Source organism: Pseudophryne corroboree, chromosome 5, assembly GCF_028390025.1.
Source record: "Pseudophryne corroboree isolate aPseCor3 chromosome 5, aPseCor3.hap2, whole genome shotgun sequence".
In the NCBI taxonomy this organism is placed as follows: domain Eukaryota; kingdom Metazoa; phylum Chordata; class Amphibia; order Anura; family Myobatrachidae; genus Pseudophryne; species Pseudophryne corroboree.
In genome coordinates, this window is record NC_086448.1 from 756989855 (window position 1) to 757014583 (window position 24729).

At 45.6% G+C, this 24729-nt stretch overlaps 1 long non-coding RNA gene across 1 annotated transcript in view; it reads right to left on the reverse strand.

Moving 5' to 3' along the window:
• LOC134928448 (uncharacterized) overlaps positions 1-24418 on the reverse strand; it is a 215854-nt gene extending 191436 nt beyond the window's left edge. Inside the window, exon 1 of the long non-coding RNA XR_010177927.1 lies at positions 24254-24418. This is a non-coding gene — a long non-coding RNA (uncharacterized LOC134928448). The remainder of the gene's footprint in view (positions 1-24253) is intronic.
• Between the last annotated feature and the right edge of the window lie 311 nt (positions 24419-24729).

Here is a 24729-nt window from a genome sequence, read left to right on the forward strand (position 1 = left end):
AACAGAGCTCCTGTGCAGGGAGGCGGGGATATAGAGGAGGCGGCGCTGTGCATTCTGGTAACAGTCAAAGCTTTGAGCCTGTTGGTGCCTCGGATCAAGATCCTACTCTACACCCCAATGTCTATCCTTGTGGAGCCCAGTGTACCCCGCAGCAGAAAGGTGGACATGATTTTTATTTCATTTTTTTGGTGTTGTTTTCATCATAAAGTAACCGGGAACCCCAATCAGTGCACTGTGTCCCCTCGCTTCACTCACCATGCTTCGGGCAAGGTGTCCTCGTAGCCCACGTGGTTTGTAAAGTATGAAAAAGTAAAAAAAAAAGGTAAAAACTCATGTCGACCTTTTCACATGTCAACCTTTGCCATGTAGACCTTTTGCAGGTGTTGACCTAATGCATGTTGACCAATAATGGTCGACCTATTGGGTGTCAACCTAAGTAAGGTCGACCTTGTTTTGTTCATATGTTTGTAAATCCAGTCATAAGGACACAGAGACATGTGAGTTCACTGCTGTGCTGTTTTATTCCATCACCAACTCCAGACACACTGCACACTGGACCACCCACTTCCCAGCATCCCCCTGGTCCCAGGGACCATCACTGAAGATTCAGGCTTACACATATTAGTAAGGGAGTGTCTACAAATATTAAGCATTCTAATACACTAACATCACATCCTCTTTTCTTTAAAGATAAGCCCTATACGCTTCAATGCAACAATTAACAACGTCATATTAAGAACATCATCTAACACGTTTCAATGAGTCTCTCAGGTCTGCGTATTTCCCTTTTGGGTCTTTCATACACAGTCTGTGTTTTATCTACCTTGTTGGACCTTTCTAGAATCGTGGTTTGTTCACCATTATGAGGATCATCATACATGTCAAATGAAGGGTATTCTTCAGTCATGTTGTCTTCATTATGGTTAGGTTGAGATCTTAAATCCACCCGATTTCTTCTTACTTCCGTTCCACGCTCTGTACGTACAGTATAAGATCTTGGTGCTACTTGTGCTTGCACAATACCTTTCTGCACCCAAATACCTTTCTCGTGATCTCTGAGATGGACTTGGTCACCTGATTTTAGATCAGATAAGCTTTTTGTTCGCCTGTCATGAAACAGTTTCTGTTTCACCTGTTGACATTCCTTACTCAGTCTGACCAATGCTGAGTTATGTGTTTTAAGCAGTTCATCATGTATCGGGAGATTTGCTCTAATCCTCCTAACCCATCAGCATTTGTGCAGGAGAAAGTCCATTCTGTAAAGGTGTACTGCGGTTGATTAAAAGACTTTTGTAGAAATCTTCTTTACCTTCTTGAGCTTTTTTCATGAGACTCTTTACAGTTTTTACTGAACTTTCTACCAACCCATTTGAGCGTGGATAGTGGGGACTTGATGTAGTATGGACAAATTCCCACTCATCAGCAAATTGTCTAAATTCAGCACTGAGCCTAGGCCAAATTGCGAAGCATCTGCTGAAATCCTTGTTCTTTTCGCAGGATCAAAGAATTTTAGCACTGTTTACTCTGTAATGATCTGTTTCAAGTTTTGCCAACTTTCTTCTTGTTCATGTAACCACATCCACTCGTTATCTTTGTCCAACAACCATCTAAGAGAGGCTGTTCGTTCAGAGAGTTGAGAAATAAACTTTCCTAAGTAAGTAATCATTCCTAGGAATCTTCTGACATCGCCTTTGTTGTTAGGACGTTCCATGTTCACTATGGCTGATATTTTCCTTGGGTCTGGTTTTACACCTTGATCCGAGACCACATCGCCCATAAAGGTAAGTGTATTCACGCCAAATTCACATTTGTCCTTGTTTAGCTTTAGATTCACTTTCTTGACAAGTTCCATTATTTGTCTCAATCTAGAATCATGTTCTTCCTTTGTAGATCCCCAGACAATAATGTCATCCATCATTGTTTCAACACCTGGAATATGTTCAACAATCATGTGTATCTTTTTGTGATATACTTCTGGAGAAGACAATATTCCATATGGTAGTCGAAGAAATCTGTATCTACCTTCTGGTGTATTAAATGTACAAAGCTTTGGGCTGGCCTCATCTAGCTTCATTTGCCATAATCCTGAAGAGGCGTCCAATTTACTGAACCATTTTGCTCCCGCAAATTGCGACATGATTTCATCTCTGGTTGGTAGTTTGAAATGTTCTCGTTTAATAGCTTTGTTTAAATCTCTGGGGTCTAGACATATTCTGAGTTGTCCATTTTTCTTTTCAACAATTACTAAGGAGCTTACCCATTCAGTAGGCTCATCAACTTTCTGTATCACACCCAAGGCTTCCATGCGATTTAACTCTTGTTTCAGTTTTTCTCTCAGCGCAAACGGCACTTTTCTACAGGGGTGTATCACTGAAGAAACTTGCGTGTCTATATTTATTTTATGCTCTCCAGGCAAACAACCTAGACCTTCAAACAAGTCTCTGTATTCTGTAAACATCGATTTGCAGTCATCGTCTACTTGTGATGTCACCATAAAAACTTTCTTTAGCAATCTTAGTTTCTCACAGGAACTTAATCCTAGAATCGGTTGCACATTTTTATCCACAATCAGTAGAGATGTTTTAAACTGTTGTCCCTTATATTTCAGTGTCACTAAGCATGTACCTTGCACAGGAATTTCCTCCCCAGTGTACCCTGTAACTTTCACTTTGGCTGGATGAATTTTAGGTTTTACTCTAAGAGTTTTATAGTCTTGAAACGATATTAAATTCACATGCGCGCCAGTATCAAGCTTAAAGGGAATGACAATCTTGTTCACAGTTAAATGGACAATCCATTCTTTCTTATCTGCACTGCAAAGTTCAATGCAATCCACAAATAATTCCTCTGTTTAATAGCATGCACTTTGGTTTCACTTTTCATTTTACAGCATTTGGCAAAGGGATTAAGTCTACCACATTTCATGCAGGTTTTACCATAAGCCGGGCACATTTTAGGATTGTGAGCATTTCCACATCTACTACACATTTCTTTGTTAGACTGTGGCTTAGACTGCTTCATTCTTGAGAATGGAGGTTTGCTTGGCTCTGTTTTCTGCACTACCTGCACTACAGGTTTGCTTGTGTAACTTTTTGGCTTGAAATCTAGTTATTTCTACAGATCTGCACATAGTCACTGCCTTTTCTAGTGTTAGGGTCTTGCTCTCTCAGCAATCTCTCTCTCCATTATCAGGTATTCCACTGACAATACGATCTCTAATCAGTGAATCCTTTAAATCACCAAACTCACAGGTTTTACTGAGTGATTGCAGCTCTGTAACATACTGATCAAATCCATCTACAGACTTCTGATCACATGTGAAAAACTTATATCTTTCATATGTCACATTTTTCCTTGGCACAAAGTAATCTTCAAACTTTTGTATTATAGAAGATAGCACCATATTCTGCCCCTCAGCAAACTAAAAAGTATTATAAATGTCCAGCACATCCTCTCCTATCACATGAAGAAAAATGGATGCCTTAGTTTTGTCAGCCTCTGTATCAGCTCCACATGCAGCATCACTGAAGATTCAGGCTTACACATATTAGTAAGGGAGTGTCTACAAATATTAAGCATTCTAATACACTAACATCACAGACCTAAGGACCGTAACCCAGTCTATAGTATAGGCTGTATCAAACATTTAAATAATAAAAAAAGTGGTCAGGAAAATCTTAAACATACAATAATAAATAAATACACAAACAATAGAACCAGTACTGAACTTTCTAAGCACACATTCTCCCACCTCGAGGTAAGGCTCCTGTCTCTTCTGCCTGGTAGCTACTCTCTCGTCCAATGCACTTATTGAATACTCAAATCCACACACACAGCAAACTTAGTAGAAAAGGCTGTTACCACTGGGCATGTGCAGCAGCTCTGCTCTGTCCCTTAAACTGCATGATGTGGTGGCAGCTCTTGTAATCGTATTATGTACCATTGCTATTGTTGTCATAATTTGAGCCACTTGCCAAAAGGACAAGAGGAGGAGGGAATATGGGCAACCAGACCCCCCCCCCCCCCCAAATAAATAATTAAATAAAAATTGGACTGTCCTGCGAAAATCGGGACAGTTGGGAGGTATGGAGAAAGGTATTATATGAAGGGGTGGCTATGGAACCCAGTACTTGAATTTAACAAAATTATAGTTTGCATTTTAATAACCACAAAAAAGTTCAATATATTCAAATGGCAGCAAATACCAGACTTGATGAATGTTACGCTAATGCAGTACAGGAGTATATATATTAGACCTTTCACATCTGTTGTTATTTTCTCCAAGCAAGCTGTAGCACACAGGAGAGATAATTTATGGAGCCATGTGGGCAGCTGACAGCCTCCGAGGACTGGAATTGGGAACAAGTGACAATTATTATGGTACATAAAGTGACATCAAAAAAAGTATTCCACTTATTTATTTAAATTCTTCTAACGACTCAAAATAAATACATTTCAGATTATTAACAGTATTGAGCCTGGTTGGATGTGTACAGTCATAGGATGTAGGTTTCCAGGCTGTGACTACGGTAACCTGTGGCTGTATATCATGCAATAATTTGCAGGAGATTTGGGAGTTACAGGTTGGAGATCAATCTGTCGGTTTACCCGGTAAAAACATCCTGGGATTTGAATCAAAGGTCACTTTCCCTGGGATTTGAAGAAGCTTCTCGCAGTCTTCCCCAAGGACTTCATTACTATAATCATTCCATACTATTGCTTGGAGATGCATCGTAATTTGAGCAGCTAATGTAGACAATTAGCTGAATGTGTCATATTTAAGTCAAACCAAGACTATTCTCCGTTAATGTCTCAGGGCCTGACTCTGATTTGGAAGTAAAGCAAAAAAAGCAAGTAACGGTCAAAGTCGAAAAATATCGTTATTCTCATGCCTTGTACTAACCCCATGCGCTTGCCCGCTGCACGTGCACATTCTCTCCCGTGCGTACACATATTCGCAGTTGCGTGACGGCGCCTCCACGGACATGCGCTCAAGCGCATGGTATGTGCATTTACGGTAGAGTTTGTGTGCGTCTGGCGGGCGACTCAATTGTCACATAGTTAATCCAAATAGTGCATTTTGTAGGTTATGGTCTCCTTAATAATATCAGTAAGTTTGTTTAGTGTAACTGGTTTATGGACAGAGAAATCCCTCTTTGCATGATACGAAGGGTCAGACAGGTTTTGAGCAGTGGTGTTTGGTATGCAACGGTAGAGTATATTATTAGAAACATTCCGGTATTGGTTTGAGAGAAATTAATCGCTCCTGCGAATAGTTATGTTTATAAGAAGTTTATGGACATTTACTATATTTGCAGTTCATTATCCATGCGGAGGGAATCCTGAGATTCCCTCCCACCTGAGCAGTATGAAATAGTCACAGCCCACCTGTTTGAATCAACCTATGACCTTTTGTTATAATGTAAGGACAGATTCCTGCGTCCAATGAACAATGAGATTGTAGGCCCCTTTGTAGTGTACTGTATGCAGTGTATATAAGGCAGCCAGCTTGGGCCAGCTCAGTCTACTCTCCACAAAAGGTTTTCATCACTGACTAACTTGAGAGCTGGTGACCAGGACTGCGCAGCGATCATTCCCCAGTGTGTAAGTCTTTCTCTGTAACCAACTTGTTCTCTGTTTGTATTTGCCATACTCTCTCTCTCTGTTATTGTTACGCTGTTGTATATTGTATATGTGTAGTTATTATGTTTAGATATTGATGTTAGCCTGTAGTGTATAAACTGTTAACTGTATTTTCCCCTTTTACATACTATAATCTCGTTACTAAAGGTTTTGGAACCTTAGCAAGGTATTGTGTGTTTATTACATTGCTGAGAGTATTCAGAGCGTCTCAATCGCTCAAGAGGCTTTTATATAATAGAGGTTAATTAGCATTGCATTGTGTTCACATTACAAAACCAAGGTTTACAGTATAGGCTCAGCCTTTCATTGTGTTGCATACAAGGTTTACTGTGTGTCATCCTGTGAGCGTCTGCGCTGCTCGTGTTCCTCTTGTGGGCACAGCGTCCGCTACGCTAGTAGCGTAGCATTACGGTACTCGGACCGCCTGTAGCGTGCTCGATACCCAGCGTAAGCCGTGAGCGAACGTGTCGCTCGTGCGTCTCGACCACGGCCTAGCGTCTGCTACGCTAAGTGCGTACCCTTACGGTACCCTGTACGCCCATTGCGTACTGAGTCTCTTACCAATATATAGTGAATGTTATAAGATAAATATTTAGCTTTATCAATTGGCGGCTTGTACGTCCTCCACATATCCGCTCTAGCGAACACAAGCAGACTTTATCTGTCAGCAAAGGGCGGGAAGGCGTATCCCTTTGTATCCGTGTTGGTGGTGAGGGATACGGTAGTGCTGACTAGATAAGCGTCTGCATCGCTACGCTGTAGGAGTGCTGGTGGAATCCGGAACCGGAAGGTAAGAACAGTACGCTATTGTCTTTTAAAACTGTTTTATTTCTGTTTGATATGCATTGCGTACACAACACACGCACACACCTGCATTTGTCATTTGTGTAATTTTCACATCTCGCCTTCCTGTTTTGCCATTTATCATTGATAACGCGCTGAGAAAGATTTGTTGCTATTGGTAGTTAAAAGTAAAATTAATACGTAAGGGAGTAATTTGTAAAAAACGCACACGGCTTGCCTAAGATACAAGGAAGTTCTGTGTGGTGTTCAGTAAATGATTACAGTTAAAGATCATTTACATTGATATAAACGTGTTACTTGTGTTACTGTGGACGTGTCTGGCCTGTGTACATGTGTCCCTAACAAAGGGCGGGACAAGCGTACGCGACGCAAGGGCTGACGCACGTAGCGTATATTACGCAACGGAGCGTATGGGTACGCCCACGTAATACAAATCACACGATAGTATTGTTTTAGTAGGCGATACGGAGGCAACGCGATAATAGCGCAAGTCAATCTCAGTGTCCTAAATTTTAGCGTAAATAATCCTTCTCTAGTTGTAACTCCTTTCGGGACTAGACTGTGATACCGAATTAAAGGGATTTCTGCGCAGAAACTAAAGTAAAGAGTATATGAGGTGAAAGAGTGTGTATACATATATATAAGTTTCTCATTTTTGGGTGGAATCACAGGAAATCGAGTTCTCGTGAGGTACATACGTGCAAGTGACGGCACGGTGGCTTGGGAGGCATCCCTTAACATATTTAAAAAAAAAAGAGCATTAGAGATAACGGACCAGGAGGTCTAGGTACAGCGGACTAGGAAGTCCGCTACAGATAAGAGTCAAGAAGCACAACACCAGGAGGGTTGGTTCAATACCCATATAGGCCATTAAGCTCTGGCTGAAGGAATTCGCAGCCACAATTTTCGATTCCACTGGTCGTTCCGCACATAAGATTAGTTGCTTATGTGCAGAACGATTGTACCGCATGTAATTGTGTGCATTAGTTAGTAACTTGACCCAGTACCATTTGCGTACGCTAGAGGGGTCATAAACGCTATTTGTACATTCTAACGTGATTTGTGTAATTTTTTTTATTTTAAGGGAGGTTCGCTGGTCACTCAGGAATTCTCCAGCAACTGATGTTTACTGGAAAGGGTTAAGTGCTCTTCGGATCACACCCACATGTTCCAGTAAATAGAGGTTCAGGTCGCAGGGGCCCTAGGTTGAGTACGCCAGCGCTAAGGCAGTGTGTGGGCGTATTGGTCGACGTGGGCGGAGTGAGTGGAGGTACTCTGTAAACTTTCACCGTCAGTCTACCCCGGACATCTTGGTTTTTGTAAGGGTTCGCTGAAGACCCTGATTTGAAGGTCAGAGGTAGCGAAAGCAACACCTGCAAAGATGGGGGCCAGTTGTTCAGGTAGGGGGCGATCAACCCTGGTCCAAGTTGATTCAGTAAACCGACCAATCGGGTCGGCAAGGTATATCATGTGTGAGAAATACGGTTCACACACAGAGGTTTTGTGCGATGAATGGGAAAGAATGACTGTGCATGACGGGGAAAAGTTCCCATGGGTAGGCAGTTTTAGCCCCGAGGTGTTACAAAATCTAAGGAGAAGGATATGTCTCATTAAATCTGCAAAGAGATGGATCAAACATTATGATTATTTACAATTATGGCAACAGGAAGGTGAAATACAGAGATGATTGGCTCAAGCGGCTGGATCTAACCCTATCAGAAAACTGATAGCCACCGCTCCACCACCACCATACATAACGGGAGAGAAGGTGGTTACAGAGAATGGCACACTGGTGTATGATAAACATGCACTTAGTAACTGTATAGATGTTAAGAATAATGTAACTAAGATTGTTGATGCTAATACTTACTTGTGCAAGCTGTACCCTGTTTTAAACTTTCCCCAGGATTGTGACCAAGAGGATAAACCCACAACAATATCGGCACTCTCTCTAGCAGCCACCATAGCAGAAACAACAGTGGGCACGTCCAAACCAGTAAGAGCAGTATCAAAGGCCCCTAGTGGAGGGACAGGTGAGGTCGTATCAACTGGTAAGTACGGCACTGTACACTATGCTGAAACCATTACACCACATGTTGTAGAATCTACTCAGAATGATGTTATTGAACTTAATCCCGTTAGGGTAATTGCAGTACCAAATGGGAAAACTGACACTTCAGGAGTCACTCCTGTCAGAAACATCGCCATGCACTGCCCCTTTTCCCGAACGGAATTAAGATCAATGGTGTCTGAATTCCCTGATCCTAGGAAAGATCTAGTTGCAAGCCAGAAGTACATTAGAGAGCTAGGACATACTGTAGAGCCCAATAACAAAGATTGGCGGACATTGCTGAGGGCATGTTTACCCTCCAATGTCGACTCAGCGAGTTTTATAACTGACTGTAGACTAGATGAAGAAGTACCCCTTACTGAGGAGTACAACCAAGATAATGTGAAAAGAATAAATTTGCAGCTGGGAGTATATTTCCCAGCTGTTACTAAATGGAACAAAATTTTCACCATCAAGCAAAAGGAGGGAGAAACAGCTGCTGATTATTTTCATCGGGCACTACAGGAAATGGCTAAGTATACAGGGATAGAAGACATTAAGACAAATGTGAATCATAGAGAAGTAGCAGTATCTGTGTTAATGGATGGTTTAAAGGAAGTATTGAGAACGAGGGTCAGACTACCCAACCATGTTGGCGAGGTTTGTCGGTGGCTACTTTGAGAGAGGCCGCTATTGACCATGATCGGAATATCACCAGACACAGGGAGTTGCAGAGTGATAAGCTGATGGCTGTAAGTATACAGGCCCTTACCACAAGGCCAACTCAGCATAAGTTTCAGACCCCTGTGGGTAAGTCAAATGTGGTAACTTGTTATTACTGTCATAAAGAGGGACATTTTGCACGAGACTGTAGATTTAAAAGTACACAAAACTCATATCAACCCCCTAGACAACGACATGACACACGAAATTGGGATCGAGGACCGCAGAGACTGAGTTATGAGCCACACGCAGGGGAAACAAAAAGGTATCCCCCAAGAAGAGACTGGCAAGTCTCTGATAGTTCCCATTTACCCCCTTCACAGGTAATAGCCGCCAGCGCAATACAGGGAGGTCACCACATACAATAGGGGTGGGGCCACACCTGTAATCTGCAGTCAGTGAAATTAATTGCGAGCCTTGGAAGTGAACCCGAGGTCACAATTGATGTAGCTGGTAAATCTCTAAATTTCCTTGTAGATACGGGGGCGGCCAAGTCAGTGATAAATTCGACCGTGGGCATGAGAACCACTGGTAAAACAATTCCAGCCATGGGAGTAACAGGAGTAGTACAGCACTACCCTTTAAGCAAACCTGCAGAGATTACGATAGGGCCTTTGCATACCAAGCATTCTTTTCTGCTGGCTGCATCGGCTCAGACTAATCTCCTAGGGAGAGATTTACTGTGCAAAATGGGATGTGTCATATATTGTACTCCTGAAGGTGTGTTCTTGGACATACCCGAAAACCACGCTCAGGAAGTGCAGGATATGCTAGACTCCCCAACAATATTAATGTCACACACTGTTATTGTAAATAGGTGTCCGTCCGAGGTAGAGGAAATGATTTCCCAGATACCGGAATCACTTTGGACCAAGGATGGACAAGACACTGGATTAATGGCAAACGTAGCCCCAGTAGTTGTACAAGTAAAAGATGGTAGGATAGCTCCAAAAATCCCACAATACCCTCTGAAGCCAGAGGTGGAGTTAGGAGTTTTCCCTGTAATAGAGCGCTTGCTACAACAGGGCATTCTGGTAAGAACGTCCAGCACTGCCAATAGTCCCATCTTCCCTGTTAAAAAGAGTGGGGGGAGGGGTTACAGAATAGTGCAGGATCTAAGAGGGATCAACAAAATAGTTGAGAGTCAATACCCCGTAGTGCCAAATCCAGCTGTCATCCTTATGCAAATCCCTCCCACTGCCAAATTTTTCACTGTGATTGACCTCTGCTCCGCCTTCTTCTCGGTACCTCTGCACCCTGACAGTCAATACTATTTCGCATTTACATACAGAGGAGTTCAGTACACCTGGACTCGATTACCACAAGGTTTCATTGACAGTCCAAGTATTTTCTCACAAGCCTTGCATGATTGTTTACAGTCTTTTCAACCTGAGAGTGGATCAATATTAATACAGTACGTGGATGACCTACTGCTGTGTTCAGATTCACTGGAATCATCTCTGAGAGATACGAAACAACTCCTGTTTCTTCTTTCAAACACCGGACACAAAGTTTCCAAAGACAAGTTACAATTATGCCAGACCAAGGTAAAATACTTGGGACACTGTCTGACACAAGGACTGAGACACCTCACCGCTGATAGAATTCAAGCAATTGTGACATGACCCTGCCACAAACCCAGCAACAGATTAGAACGTTTTTAGGAATGTGTGGGTATTGCCGTAACTGGATCCCAGGTTTTTCCATACTGGCCTTGCCTTTACAGAAGATGGTCTCCTCAAACAAACCTGATCGGATTTCGCACACAGACGAGTCTGAGATGGCATTTGAGAGACTTAAACAGTGCCTAACGCAGGCACTAGCATTAGGCATGCCAGATTATGGAAAACCCTTTGAGCTGTACGGAACAGAGAGTGCTGGGTGCGCGGCAGGTGTCTTAACCCAGAAGCATGGTGATGCCAGCAGGCCGGTAGCCTACTATAGCGCTCAGCTAGACACGGTAGCGCGATCCCTCCCCACATGCTTGCGAAGTGTTGCAGCAATAGCATTGCTAGTAAGTAAAAGCGAAGATGTAGTGCTAGGACACAATCTCACAATTCATACACCACATGCAGTGTCAGCTTTACTGAATTCGGCCCAAACCAGACACGTCTCATCAGCACGGTTTACAAGATGGGAATTGGCGTTGATGGCCCCCGTAAACATCACCATAAGGAGATGCAGCGCACTAAATCCTGCAACATATCTCCGAGGTGTGCCTGGACAGGCACAAAGGGTAGAGGATGAGAGTGATGGTGAAGGAGGATTTAGTAAGGAAAATGACACACATGATTGTATGGAATATTTGGCCCAAAATTTCACGGCAAGGCCTGACATCAGTGACAACCCACTGGAAGATGTAAATTTTGACGGCAGTTGTCACGGACAGACGGACTCGGGAGACTTGTGTACTGGATACGCAGTCGTAGATGACCAAGGTACCATAGAAGCGGAACCCCTAGGCCCACCACACTCAGCACAAGTTGCTGAACTGGTTGCCCTAACCAGAGCTGGCTAAAGGCAAGTCAGCCAATATCTACACAGATTCTAGGTACGCCTTCGGAGTAGTCCATGATTTCGGGGCCCTATGGCGCCTCAGAAATTTCATGACGGCAGCTGGCACACCCGTAGCACATGCAGCCCACATCAAAAGACTTCTAACAGCGATACAGGAACCCGACAGAGTGGCTGTTATCAAGTGTAAAGCTCACACGTATAGCCAAGACCCGGTATCACTTGGTAACAGCCGAGCAGACGAAGCTGCTAAATCAGCAGCCAGTAATCCCATACAGACAGACAGCACACAACTGATGGTATTTAATACTGTAAACACACAGAAATTATATGAAATGCAAGATTTGTGTTCACCACAAGAAAAGGCAGTTTGGAGGTCATAAGGATATGGCCAGGAGTCCTCAGGACTCTGGACAGATGGACAGGGTAAGCCAGTGGCACCCAGAGCATACCTTCCAAGTCTAGCGGAAGCGGCACATGGACTGACTCATCTAGGCAAAGAAGGAATGTGTAAGTTGGTAAGAGCTTATTGGTGCGCCCCAGGATTTTCTTCCCATGCGGGTAAAAGAGCGATGACATGTCTCACCTGCTTGAGGAAGAATATCGGAAAGGCAATACCAACAGAGCCATCCCATATCCCTCCTACAGATGGTCCTTTCCAGGTAATACAAATTGATTTCATACAATTGCCACCTTGTAGAAATGTAAAATATGTATTGGTCTGTATTGACGTGTTCTCAAATTGGGTTGAAGCATTTCCCGCGGCCACAAATACCGCTGTGTTTACTGCAAAGAAAATTGTGCAGGAATTTGTGTGTAGGTACGGTATCCCTAGAATCATTGAGAGTGATAGGGGTACCCATTTTACAGGTGAAGTTTTTCAAGCAATGTGTAAGTTGATGGGAATTAATAGTAAGCTGCACACTCCGTACCGCCCCCAGGCGAGTGCGAAAGTGGAAAGAGTAAACAGCACTATTAAAAACAAATTAAGCAAGGTAATGGCTGAAACAGGATTGTTGTGGCCCGAAGCTTTGCCAGTCGTATTATACAGCATCAGAACCACTCCCAGGTTCCCTCTTAATCTGTCTCCTTTTGAAATTCTGTTTGGTCGTCAACCCCATGTTATGATTAACCCCCAGGATGATTTGAAATGTAACAATGAAGTCACTGTAAAGTATTTGGTTAAAATGAGTAAGCAATTGAGGAATCAGAATGATAATCTAAAGTTGGTGATTCCTGATTTGCCAGACAGTAATTGTCATGACATTGAACCTGGGGATTATGTAATGATACGAAATTTTCTACGCTCAGGTTGCCTTATTGACAGATGGGAAGGACCATATCAAGTCTTATTGACCAGCACAACAGCACTGAAGGTTGCCGAGAGAGAGACTTGGGTCCATTCGTCTCATTGTAAAAAGGTTGCTGACCCAGAGAGGTCCCGTGATAAAGAACAGACGGTAGAGGTTGTATCACTAGAGTGTCTGTTCCGGGAAGGTTGAGACGACACCTGAGCGCTGAGAATAATAAGACCGGAGGCGTTTGTCGAGCCAGATTTCTTTTTCCCTTTTGTTAATTTCTCCAGTTCCCATCTCCCTCCTATTCTCCTTCCCCCGTCTTATTTGTCTCCTTTTCCTCCTATAAGATGGACTTGCCCCAAGAGACTGTGATCCGGATTTTCCTGTTGACCATGATGTTGACCAGAGCAGTCTGTTTCGGTGAGAGTACCATGGAGGTCGAGAAAGGATCTGGAATGGGTTCTGATGACCAGGATGGAGGCGTAGTTTTCCAAGAGCAACATAATCACCGAGTAAAGGCGAGTATCAGAAAACGATCTGGTAGCATTGACAATAGAAGGAATTGTGAAGTATTGTTAGCTGAAGAGAACTGCATCTGTAGGCCTTGTGACAATATAGTTGAGGATGGGTGCATCAAGAAATGTCAGTCCAGTTTTAATGTCCACATGGACCGGCATCCATTGAGTGACTATCACTCCTTAGTGGGTAAAGTGTTAAATCAGACAGACTGTTGGGTATGCTCTCAAGTACCTCAAGGTCATAGCAAATCAGGACTAGTACCATTCCCTTTAACTGTAGGAGAGGTACTTGAGTTAAGTGGTGGGAGGCCGGTGGACAAGAGGTTTAATATCTCTAGTCCTCCTAGTTTGAAGCTCCACCAGTAACACGTGGATAAGTCCTTAGTATGCTTTAACATTTCCAATCCCCGAAAGCCAGGAAATTGGGAAGTGTCATGGAGTAATCAAACCATGACATTTTCATATAGAGCCGATAGAATGCCCATAGACACAGAGCTTATACGCCAGATCGCCAACAGTGGAAAATATTTCCGGTATAGGTATACTCTAGGACAGCGGTGGCCAACCAGTGGCTCTTGAGCCGCATGTGGCTCTTTCTTCATTCAGATGCGGCTCCTGACACTTGAGGTCAGGTGACCGCAAATGATCCAGAAACCACTGTGCTCCAGCTGGGCACGCACTGCCAGTGTCACTAAGTGGACTGAGGGAACCGGATACTAGGTGAGAACCCACTGGCAAGCAAAGGGGCACTACAGCTACCTCAGCATAGACCACCACGGGTTTGGAGCAGGGGCTACTGGTCACATGAAGGGCTACTACAGTGGCATGGGGGACTGGAGTGACACATGGAGGAACTGAAATGTATTATGTTAATCTTGCTTTTCAATGTATTTTATTTGGCTCTGGCTTTTAAAATGTATTTTATGTGGATTTGTCCCTTTCTATGTATTTTATTTAGGATCTGGCTTTTTCAATGTATTTTATAATGGGCGTGGCCTAGCAGGCACAAGACCACGCCCCATTTTTGCACGCGTGCCTTTGGCGTGCACATGGTGTCGGCTCTTTGGCATGCCCAAAGATCTTTCTTGGCTCTTTGTCGCTGACTGATTGGCCACCCCTGCTCTAGGAAGTAGGACCATGCGAGTTGGAGAAGTATCACCAGGATACTGTGCACATATCGTAAACCTGATACGTGTACTAGACAGATGGGAGAGTTAGGGTTAGGAGATTTCACATGGAAAATTTGTAAGTTGGTAATGTCATACTCTGTCCCATATGTTCTCCCCGATGATGCATATTTCATATGCGGGAGAAAGGCGTATAAGTGGCTTGCCCCAAACTCAGAGGGATTGTGTTACATTGGAAAAGTACTGCCTGAAGTAATGACTGTATCCCATAACAAAATGAAAGACAATCACCCTGGTGCCCAAGCTCCTTATACTCACACTCATTACGAGCACGTCGTTAAAAGGCACCTGATAGAGAGGACAGAGCACTCGGCCTCTGATCTGATCCATGAATCCACCGGGATTCAATTCCTACTCGCGTTAGATATCACTCGTACCGCCAGAGGAGTGATAAATTATAAATATATATCTGCGCTAGCGAAATTGTTAGACAATATCACCGAAATGTATGACGACACGTTCAGGTACACTGGGAAAGAGTTACAAGCCTACAAAACAGAGCTGGTTCAGCATAGGATGATTCTCAATTATCTCACAGCAGTGACAGGCGGGTATTGTGTTACCCTAGCAACTCAGTATGGGGTAAAGTGCTGCACGTATATTACAAACAGCACTGAGGACCCGGCCGAGGTCATAGACCAAAAGATGGATGACATTTTGCAATTGAAGTGGGAGTTTCGAAGGAAACACAATCTCACACTCGCTGCTGTGGGTAATGAGCTGACCAGTTGGGTGTCATGGTTGAACCCACGAAATTGGTTCTCTGGTTTAGGAGAATGGACCCAAGGTATTATAATGGACGTAGGGATATTTCTCTTGTGTATTCTGGGAGTCGTCATATTGGTTGGCCTGATATTTAGATGCGTTCGGACTTTAACGAAGTGTAAAGGTAGTACCAGAGTGATGAGTCTGGGGAGCGAGGACACTGTAATAACAACAACTAATTTGATTTATGACCCAACGATAGAGACAATGTTGTGATGAAAATGTGATTCCACGGTCCGTTTCTTTCACCCGTTTCTCCTTTGTTTTCCTCCAAGGTACAAAGACATCCGCTTGGAAGAAGAATTTGACAACCTCTTTTATACAGACCATTGATGAACTATGCCACAAGCCCCCAATATCCCTAGTGACTTTAACTTTTACGATAGCCCAATACTTTAGAGCAGTGATTTTCAACCTTTCTAAACTTGCGGCACATTAAACAACATTTAAAAAATGCCAAGGCACACCGTCAGTTTTAAATCAAATATAATATAAATATAGAACAAATATTGACAAAAATACATTTGCCCCCACAGACATAAAACGCAGTAATAGTAATGCTGCACACTGTTCCTCCCCATTGTAATGCCGCACACTGTTCTTCCCCATTGTAATGCTGCACACTGTTCTTCCCCATTGTAATGCTGCACACTGTTCTTCCCCATTGTAATGCTGCACACAGGGCTGGTGCAAGGTTTCTCGACACCCTAGGCAAAACTTTAACCTGCGCGCCCCCCCATATCATTATTACATATTCTTTTATAAGGTGTTACAAGTGTTTTGCAGCACCGTACATACGGCACACCCAAGAACAAAACAGGGTTCACAGAACTTAACATTACAGTAACTAAAAAACTAAAACCAGAGCACAGGTAACAAATAGCACCACAATTCTCAGTACACAATATTATTTTATCTATTAACAGTTTCTTACATAGCGCAGCAAAATCCGTTGCGCTTTACAATTGGAAACAACACTAATAAAACAAAACTGGGTATTAACAGAGAGGTAGGGAAGCCCTGTTCGCAAGCTTACAATCTACAGCTGAGATACAAGGAAGCAAAAGGTGCACCACTATGGGCAGGTAGCCACTGGAATAGATGAATTATGAACTGACGACATTGCCACCACGGATCCCATCAGAGCCCCCCATACTCCGCCATTACAGTCCAGGTCCCCAGGATATCCATACTTGAGTCCAGATAGCTACATCAAAGAGAGGTACTAAATCACCTGTGCTCAAGCATGGCTACTAAGTCACCTGTGCTAAAGCATGGCCATCCCCAAACCCGGACTGGATGGCGGAGTATGCGAAATTCTGTCTCACATTTAAAAAAGCCAGATCTAAACAAAAATAAGAATTTACTTACCGATAATTCTATTTCTCGGAGTCCGTAGTGGATGCTGGGGTTCCTGAAAGGACCATGGGGAATAGCGGCTCCGCAGGAGACAGGGCACAAAAGTAAAGCTTTTACAGGTCAGGTGGTGTGTACTGGCTCCTCCCCCTATGACCCTCCTCCAGACTCCAGTTAGGTACTGTGCCCGGACGAGCGTACACAATAAGGGAGGATTTTGAATCCCGGGTAAGACTCATACCAGCCACACCAATCACACCGTACAACTTGTGATCTAAACCCAGTTAACAGTATGATAACAGAGGAGCCTCTGAAAGATGGCTTCCTAAACAATAACCCGAATTAGTTAACAATAACTATGTACAAGTATTGCAGATAATCCGCACTTGGGATGGGCGCCCAGCATCCACTACGGACTCCGAGAAATAGAATTATCGGTAAGTAAATTCTTATTTTCTCTATCGTCCTAAGTGGATGCTGGGGTTCCTGAAAGGACCATGGGGATTATACCAAAGCTCCCAAACGGGCGGGAGAGTGCGGATGACTCTGCAGCACCGAATGAGAGAACTCCAGGTCCTCCTTTGCCAGGGTATCAATTTTGTAAAAATTTACAAACGTGTTCTCCCCTGACCACGTAGCTGCTCGGCAGAGTTGTAATGCCGAGACCCCTCGGGCAGCCGCCCAAGATGAGCCCACCTTCCTTGCGGAATGGGCCTTAACAGATTTAGGCTGTGGCAGGCCTGCCACAGAATGTGCAAGTTGAATTTTGTTACAAATCCAACGAGCAATCGACTGCTTAGAAGCAGGTGCACCCAACTTGTTGGGTGCATACAGTATAAACAGCGAGTCAGATTTTCTGACTCCAGCCGTCCTTTAAATGTATATTTTTAAGGCTCTGACAACGTCCAACAACTTGGAGTCCTTCAAGTCGTCTGTAGCCGCAGGCACTACAATAGGCTGGTTCAGGTGAAACGCTGATACCACCTTAGGGAGAAAATGCGGACGCGTCCGCAGCTCTGCCCTATGTCGAATGGAAAATTAAATAAGGGCTTTTATAAAACAAAGCCGCCAGTTCAGATACTCTCCCGGCCGAAGCCAGGGCCAGTAACATAGTCACTTTCCATGTGAGATATTTCAAATCCACATTCTTTAGTGGTTCAAACCAATTGGATTTGAGGAAATCTAAAACTACATTTAGATCCCACGGTGCCACCTTAGGCACCACAGGAGGCTGTATATGCAGTACTCCTTTGATAAAATCTGGACCTCAGGGACTGAGGCCAATTCTTTTTGGAAGAATATTGATAGGGCCGAAATTTGAACCTTAATAGATCCCAATTTGAGACCCATAGACAATCCTGATTGCAGGAAATGTAGGAAAACGACCCAGTTGAAATTCCTCCATCGGAGCACTCCGCTGCTCGCACCACGCAACATATTTTCGCCAAATACGGCGATAATGCTTCGCGGTGACTTCCTTCCTTGCCTTTATCAAGGTAGGAATGACTTCTTCTGGAATGCCTTTTCCTTTTAGGATCTGGCATTCAAACGCCATGCCGTCAAACGCAGCCGCGGTAAGTCTTAAAAAAGACAAGGACCCTGCTGAAGCAGGTCCCTTCTCAGAAGTAGAGGCCACGGATCGTCCGTGACCATCTCTTGAAGTTCCGGGTACCAAGTCCTTCTTGGCCAATCCGGAGCCACTAGTCTTACTCCTCTTTGCCGTATAATCCTCAATACCTTTGGTATGAGAGGCAGAGGAGGAAACACATATACCGACTGATACACCCAAGGTGTTACCAGCGCGTCCACAGCTATTGCCTGCGGATCTCTTGACCTGGCGCAATACCTGTCCAGTGTTTTGTTGAGGCGAGACGCCATCATGTCCACCATTGGTTTTACCCAACGGTTTAATAGCATGTGGAAAACTTCTGGATGAAGTCCCCACTCTCCCGGGTGAAAGTCGTGTCTGCTGAGGAAGTCTGCTTCCCAGTTGTCCACGCCCGGGATGAATACTGCTGACAGTGCTATCACGTGATTCTCCGCCCAGCGAAGGATCCTGGCAGCTTCTGCCATTGCCCTCCTGCTTCTTGTGCCGCCCTGTCTGTTTACATGGGCGACTGCCGTGATGTTGTCCGACTGGATCAACACCGGTCTTCCTTGAAGCAGAGGTTCCGCCTGGCTTAGAGCATTGTAGATTGCTCTTAGTTCCAGCATGCTTATGTGAAGAGACTTTTTCAGGCTCGACCACACTCCCTGGAAATTTCTTCCCTGTGTGACTGCTCCCCAGCCTCTCAGGCTGGCATCCGTGGTCACCAGGATCCAATCCTGCATGCCGAATCTGCGGCCCTCCAATAGATGAGCCTCCTGCAACCACCACAGAAGGGATACCCTTGTCCTCGGCGACAGGGTTATCCGCAGGTGCATCTGAAGATGCGACCCTGACCATTTGTCCAACAGATCCCTTTGCATGGAATCTGCCGAAAGGGATTGCTTCGTAAGAAGCTACCATTTTTTCCCAGGACTCTTGTGCATTGATGTACAGACACCTTTCCTGGTTTTAGGAGGTTCCTGACCAGGTCAGATAACTCCTTGGCTTTTTCTTCGGAAAGAAAAACCTTTTTCTGAACTGTGTCCAGAATCATCCCCAGGAACAGCAGACGAGTTGTGCTGCTTTAGCACCTCTTGAGATAGTGCTAAACCCATCTCTAGCTGTTCTCTGGACCTTGCCCTTATTAGGAGATCGTCCAAGTATGGGATAATTAATACGCCTTTTCTTCGAAGAAGAAATATTATCTCGGCCATTACCTTTGTAAAGACCCGAGGTGCCGTGGACAAACCAAACGGCAGCGTCTGAAACTGATAGTGACAGTTTTGTACAACGAACCTGAGGTACCCCTGTGTGAGGGGTAATTGGAACGTGGAGATACGCATCCTTGATGTCCAAGGATACCATAAAGTCCCCTTCTTCCAGGTTCGCTATCACTGCTCTGAGTGACTCCATCTTGAACTTGAACTTCTTTATGTACAGGTTCAAGGACTTCAGATTTAGAATAGGCCTTACCGAGCCATCCGGCTTCGGTACCACAAAAAGAGTGGAATAATACCCCTTCCCTTGTTGTAGAAGAGGTACCTTGACTATCACCTGCTGAGAATACAGCTTGTGAATGGCTTCCAAAACCGTCTCCCTTCCTGAGGGGGACGTTGGTAAAGCAGACTTCAGGAAACGGCGAGGTGGCTCTGTCTCTAATTTCAACCTGTACCCCTGAGATATTATCTGCAGGATCCAGGGATTTACCTGCGAGTGAGCCCACTGCGCGCTGTAATTCTTGAGACGACCGCCTACCGCCCCCGAGTCCGCTTGCGAAGCCCCAGCGTCATGCTGAGGCTTTTGTAGAAGCCGGGGAGGGCTTCTGTTCCTGGGAAGGAGCTGCCTGTTGCTGTCTCTTCCCTCGTCCTCTGCCTCGTGGCAGATATGAATAGCCCTTTGCTCTCTTATTTTTAAAGGAACGAAAGGGCTGCGGTTGAAAAGTCGGTGCCTTTTTCTGTTGGGGAGTGACTTGAGGTAGAAAGGTGGATTTCCCGGCCGTAGCCGTGGCCACCAAATCCGATAGACCGACCCCAAATAACTCCTCTACGCATCGCCTGTCCACTGTCGTGTCCATAAAGCTCTTCTGGCCGAAATGGACATAGCACTTACCCGTGATGCCAGTGTGCAGATATCTCTCTGTGCATCACGCATATAAAGAAATGCATCCTTTATTTGTTCTAACGACAGTAAAATATTGTCCCTGTCCAGGGTATCAATATTTTCGATCAGGGACTCTGACCAAACTACCCCAGCACTGCACATCCAGGCAGTCGCAATAGCTGGTCGTAGTATAACACCTGCATGTGTGTATATACCTTTTTGGATATTTTCCATCCTCCTATCTGATGGATCTTTAAGTGCGGCCGTCTCAGGAGAGGGTAACGCCACTTGTTTTGATAAGCGTGTTAGCGCTTTGTCCACCCTAGGAGGTGTTTCCCAGCGCTCCCTAACCTCTGGCGGGAAAGGGTATAAAGCCAATAACTTCTTTGAAATTAGCAGTTTTTTATCGGGGCACCCCACGCTTCATCACACACGTCATTTAATTCTTCTGATTCGGTAAAAACTACTGGTAGTTTTTTCACACCCCACATAATACCCTGTTTAGTGGTACCTGTAGTATCAGCTAAATGTAACATCTCCTTTATTGCCAAAATCATATAACGTGTGGCCCTACTGGAAAATACGGTTGATTCGTCACCTTCACCACCGGAATCAGTGCCTGTGTCTGGGTCTGTGTCGACCGACTGAGGCAAGGGGCGTTTTACAGCCCCTGACGGTGTTTGAGGCGCCTGGACAGGCACTAATTGAGTGTCCGGCCGCCTCATGTCGGCAAACGACTGCTTAAGCGAGTTGACGCTATCCCGTAATTCCACAAATAAAGGCATCCATTCTGGTGTCGACCCCCTAGGAGGTGACATCCTCATATTTGGCAATTGCTCCGCCTCCACACCAATAACGTCCTCATACATGTCGACACACACGTACCGACACACAGCAGACACACAGGGAATGCTCTATACGAAGACAGGACCCACTAGCCCTTTGGGGAGACAGAGGGAGAGTCTGCCAGCACACACCAAAAAGCGCTATATATGACAGGGATAGCCTTATGATTAAGTGCTCCCTTATAGCTGCTTTTATATTAATATATTGCCATTTATTTTGCCCCCCCTCTCTGTTATACCCTGTTTCTGTAGTGCAGTGCAGGGGAGAGACCTGGGAGCCTTCCTGACCAGCGGAGCTGTGACAGAAAATGGCGCCGTGTGCTGAGGAGATAGGCCCCGCCCCTTTTTCGGCGGGCTCGTCTCCCGCTATTTAGTACATTTAGGCAGGGGTAAATATCTCCATATAGCCTCTGGGGCTATATGTGAGGTATTTTTAGCCTTTTTAAAGGTTTTCATTTGCCTCCCAGGGCGCCCCCCCCCCAGCGCCCTGCACCCTCAGTGACTGCCGTGTGAAGTGTGCTGAGAGGAAAATGGCGCACAGCTGCAGTGCTGTGCGCTACCTTAAGAAGACTGCAGGAGTCTTCAGCCGCCGATTCTGGACCTCTTCTTGCTTCAGCATCTGTGAGGGGGCCGGCGGCGTGGCTCCGGTGACCATCCAGGCTGTACCTGTGATCGTCCCTCTGGAGCTTCATGTCCAGTAGCCAAGAAGCCAATCCATCCTGCACGCAGGTGAGTTCACTTCTTCTCCCCTCTGTCCCTCGTTGCAGTGATCCTGTTGCCAGCAGGAATCACTGTAAAATAAAAAACCTAAGCTAAACTCTCTAAGCAGCTCTTTATGAGAGCCACCTAGAATTGCACCCTTCTCGGCCGGGCACAAAAATCTAACTGGAGTCTGGAGGAGGGTCATAGGGGGAGGAGCCAGTACACACCACCTGACCTGTAAAAGCTTTACTTTTGTGCCCTGTCTCCTGCGGAGCCGCTATTCCCCATGGTCCTTTCAGGAACCCCAGCATCCACTTAGGACGATAGAGAAAATACATTGAAAATGCCAGACCCATAAGCAAATTGAAAAAGCCAAATCCACATAAAGATACACGGAAAAAAACAAATCCACATAATACATTGAAAAAAGCCAGATTCACTAAAAAAATATATATTGAAAACGACAGATTCACACAAACCACATTGAAACAAGCTAGATCTATGGCCCTCATTCCGAGTTGTTCGCTCTGTATTTTTTGTCGCATCGCAGCGTTTTTCCGCTTAGTGCGCATGCGCAATGTTCGCACTGCGACTGCGCCAAGTGAATTTGCTAAGAAGTTAGGATTTTTACTCACGGCTTTTTCTTCGCTCTGGCGATCGTAATGTGATTGACAGGAAATGGGTGTTACTGGGCGGAAACAGGCCGTTTTATGGGCGTGTGGGGAAAAACGCTACCGTTTCCGGAAAAAACGCAGGAGTGGCCGGAGAAACGGGGGAGTGTCTGGGGGAACGCTGGGTGTGTTTGTGACGTCTACACAGGAACGACAAGCACTGAACTGATCGCAGATGCCGAGTAAGTCTGGAGCTACTCAGAAACTGCGACGAGGTGTGTAATCGCAATATTGCGAATCCGTCGTTCGCAATTTTAAGAAGCTAAGATTCACTTTCAGTAGGCGGCGGCTTAGCGTGTGCAAAACTGCAAAAATCAGCTTGCGAGTGAACAACTCGGAATGACCCCCTATATACAAATGCATCTAAAAAATCCAGTTTTACATAAAAATACACCAAAAAGGTCTCATCCACATAAAGACATGTTGAAAAAAGCCAGATCCCCGATGCAGATCCACACAATAGACCAAAACAAAGTCAGATCCACCAAAAACACATAAAGCCAGATCCACATAAAAATACACAGAAAGACGCTAGATCCAGAAAAATACACAGAAAAAAAAATCCAGATCCACTGAAAATTCACAAACAACAAACCAGATTCACACAAAACCACACCCAAAATGCCAGACCCTCATTGAAATACATCTATAAGTTTCAGAGGCAATGTGGCAACAGGTTGGTGGACTGCGACCAGGAGACTGAGGTCATGGGGCGACCTGTGCGCAGATGCATGGGACAACTGGCTGCAACCAGTGGACAGATGGTGTAAGAGGGTGTCAGACTGTGTCAGGCGAGAGCCCGTGAGCAGGGGCAGTAGGTGTGTGGGTACAGGCTGCGACGTGAGGCAGAGGTCCCTGGGCGATGGGCTGTGACCGAGGTGAGCACATTCCTGGTCATGGGTGTTCGGCTGCGACTACGAGGCAGGGGCTTTGGGCTGACGGGCCCTGACTATGGAGGCAAAGGGTGTGGGATGATGGACTGTGATTGGCTGTGACCAGGGGACAGAGGAACCGATGGACGCCGACCGGGAGACAGGGACACAGGACATGATTAGAAAGAGGGCAGGAAAAAAAATACAACAAAAATGCCAATTTAACCCCTCCCACAGATCAAAAACACACCCCTGCGGTCGGTACAGGGTGACACACACAGAGGCAAAGGGTGTACAGTGTGTCCCACAAGGGGGGGGGGGGGGGGGGTAGGGGGCACAGGGCACCATAAACACAGAGGTGCAGGGGGTGCAAAGTGAATCACACATGGGGGGGTGGCAGGACAGGGTTTCACACACACAGGGGCAGAGGGTGTACAGTGTGCCATACATGGGGGAGGGCGGCACAAGGTGTCACACACACAGGGGCAGGGAGGCACAGGGGGCCACACACCATGGTGAGGGGAAGAGGACACAAACACACAGGGGCAGGGAGTACAGGGGCCACACACGGGGGGGGGGGGGGGGTTAGGAGGGCACAGGGCTCTCCAGTCACTCACCGCCGCATGTCCAATCAACCTCAGGTGCAGTGTAGCTCTCTCGCGGATCCAGACACAGCCCGAAGACTGTTAAGAATGCATTCACCGACTCACGTTGAGGAGACGTCCTCCTAGTACTCCCCTGGTACTGGGTGCTCCTGCCAGGGAGGGGGAGGGGGGGAGACAACATGTGTGAGCCAAACTGCGGAGGGGGGGGGCGGAGCTAGTAACAAGATACAGGAGGGGGGGGGGGGAGGCAACATGTGGGAGCCCAATTGCGGGGGGGGGGAAGCTGTGGGAGCTCAATTGCGGGGGGGGGGGGGGTGTTATTGGGGAAGCTAGCAGCAAGATACGGGGGGGGGAGGCAACATGGGGGAGCCCTATTCTGGGGGGAAGAGGAACCTATTAACAAGATGCAGGAAGGGGGGGAGAGGGAGCGGGTGCCTAATAGCCGTGAGAAGAGCCGGTGACAAGATGCAGGAGGGGGGAAGGGGGGA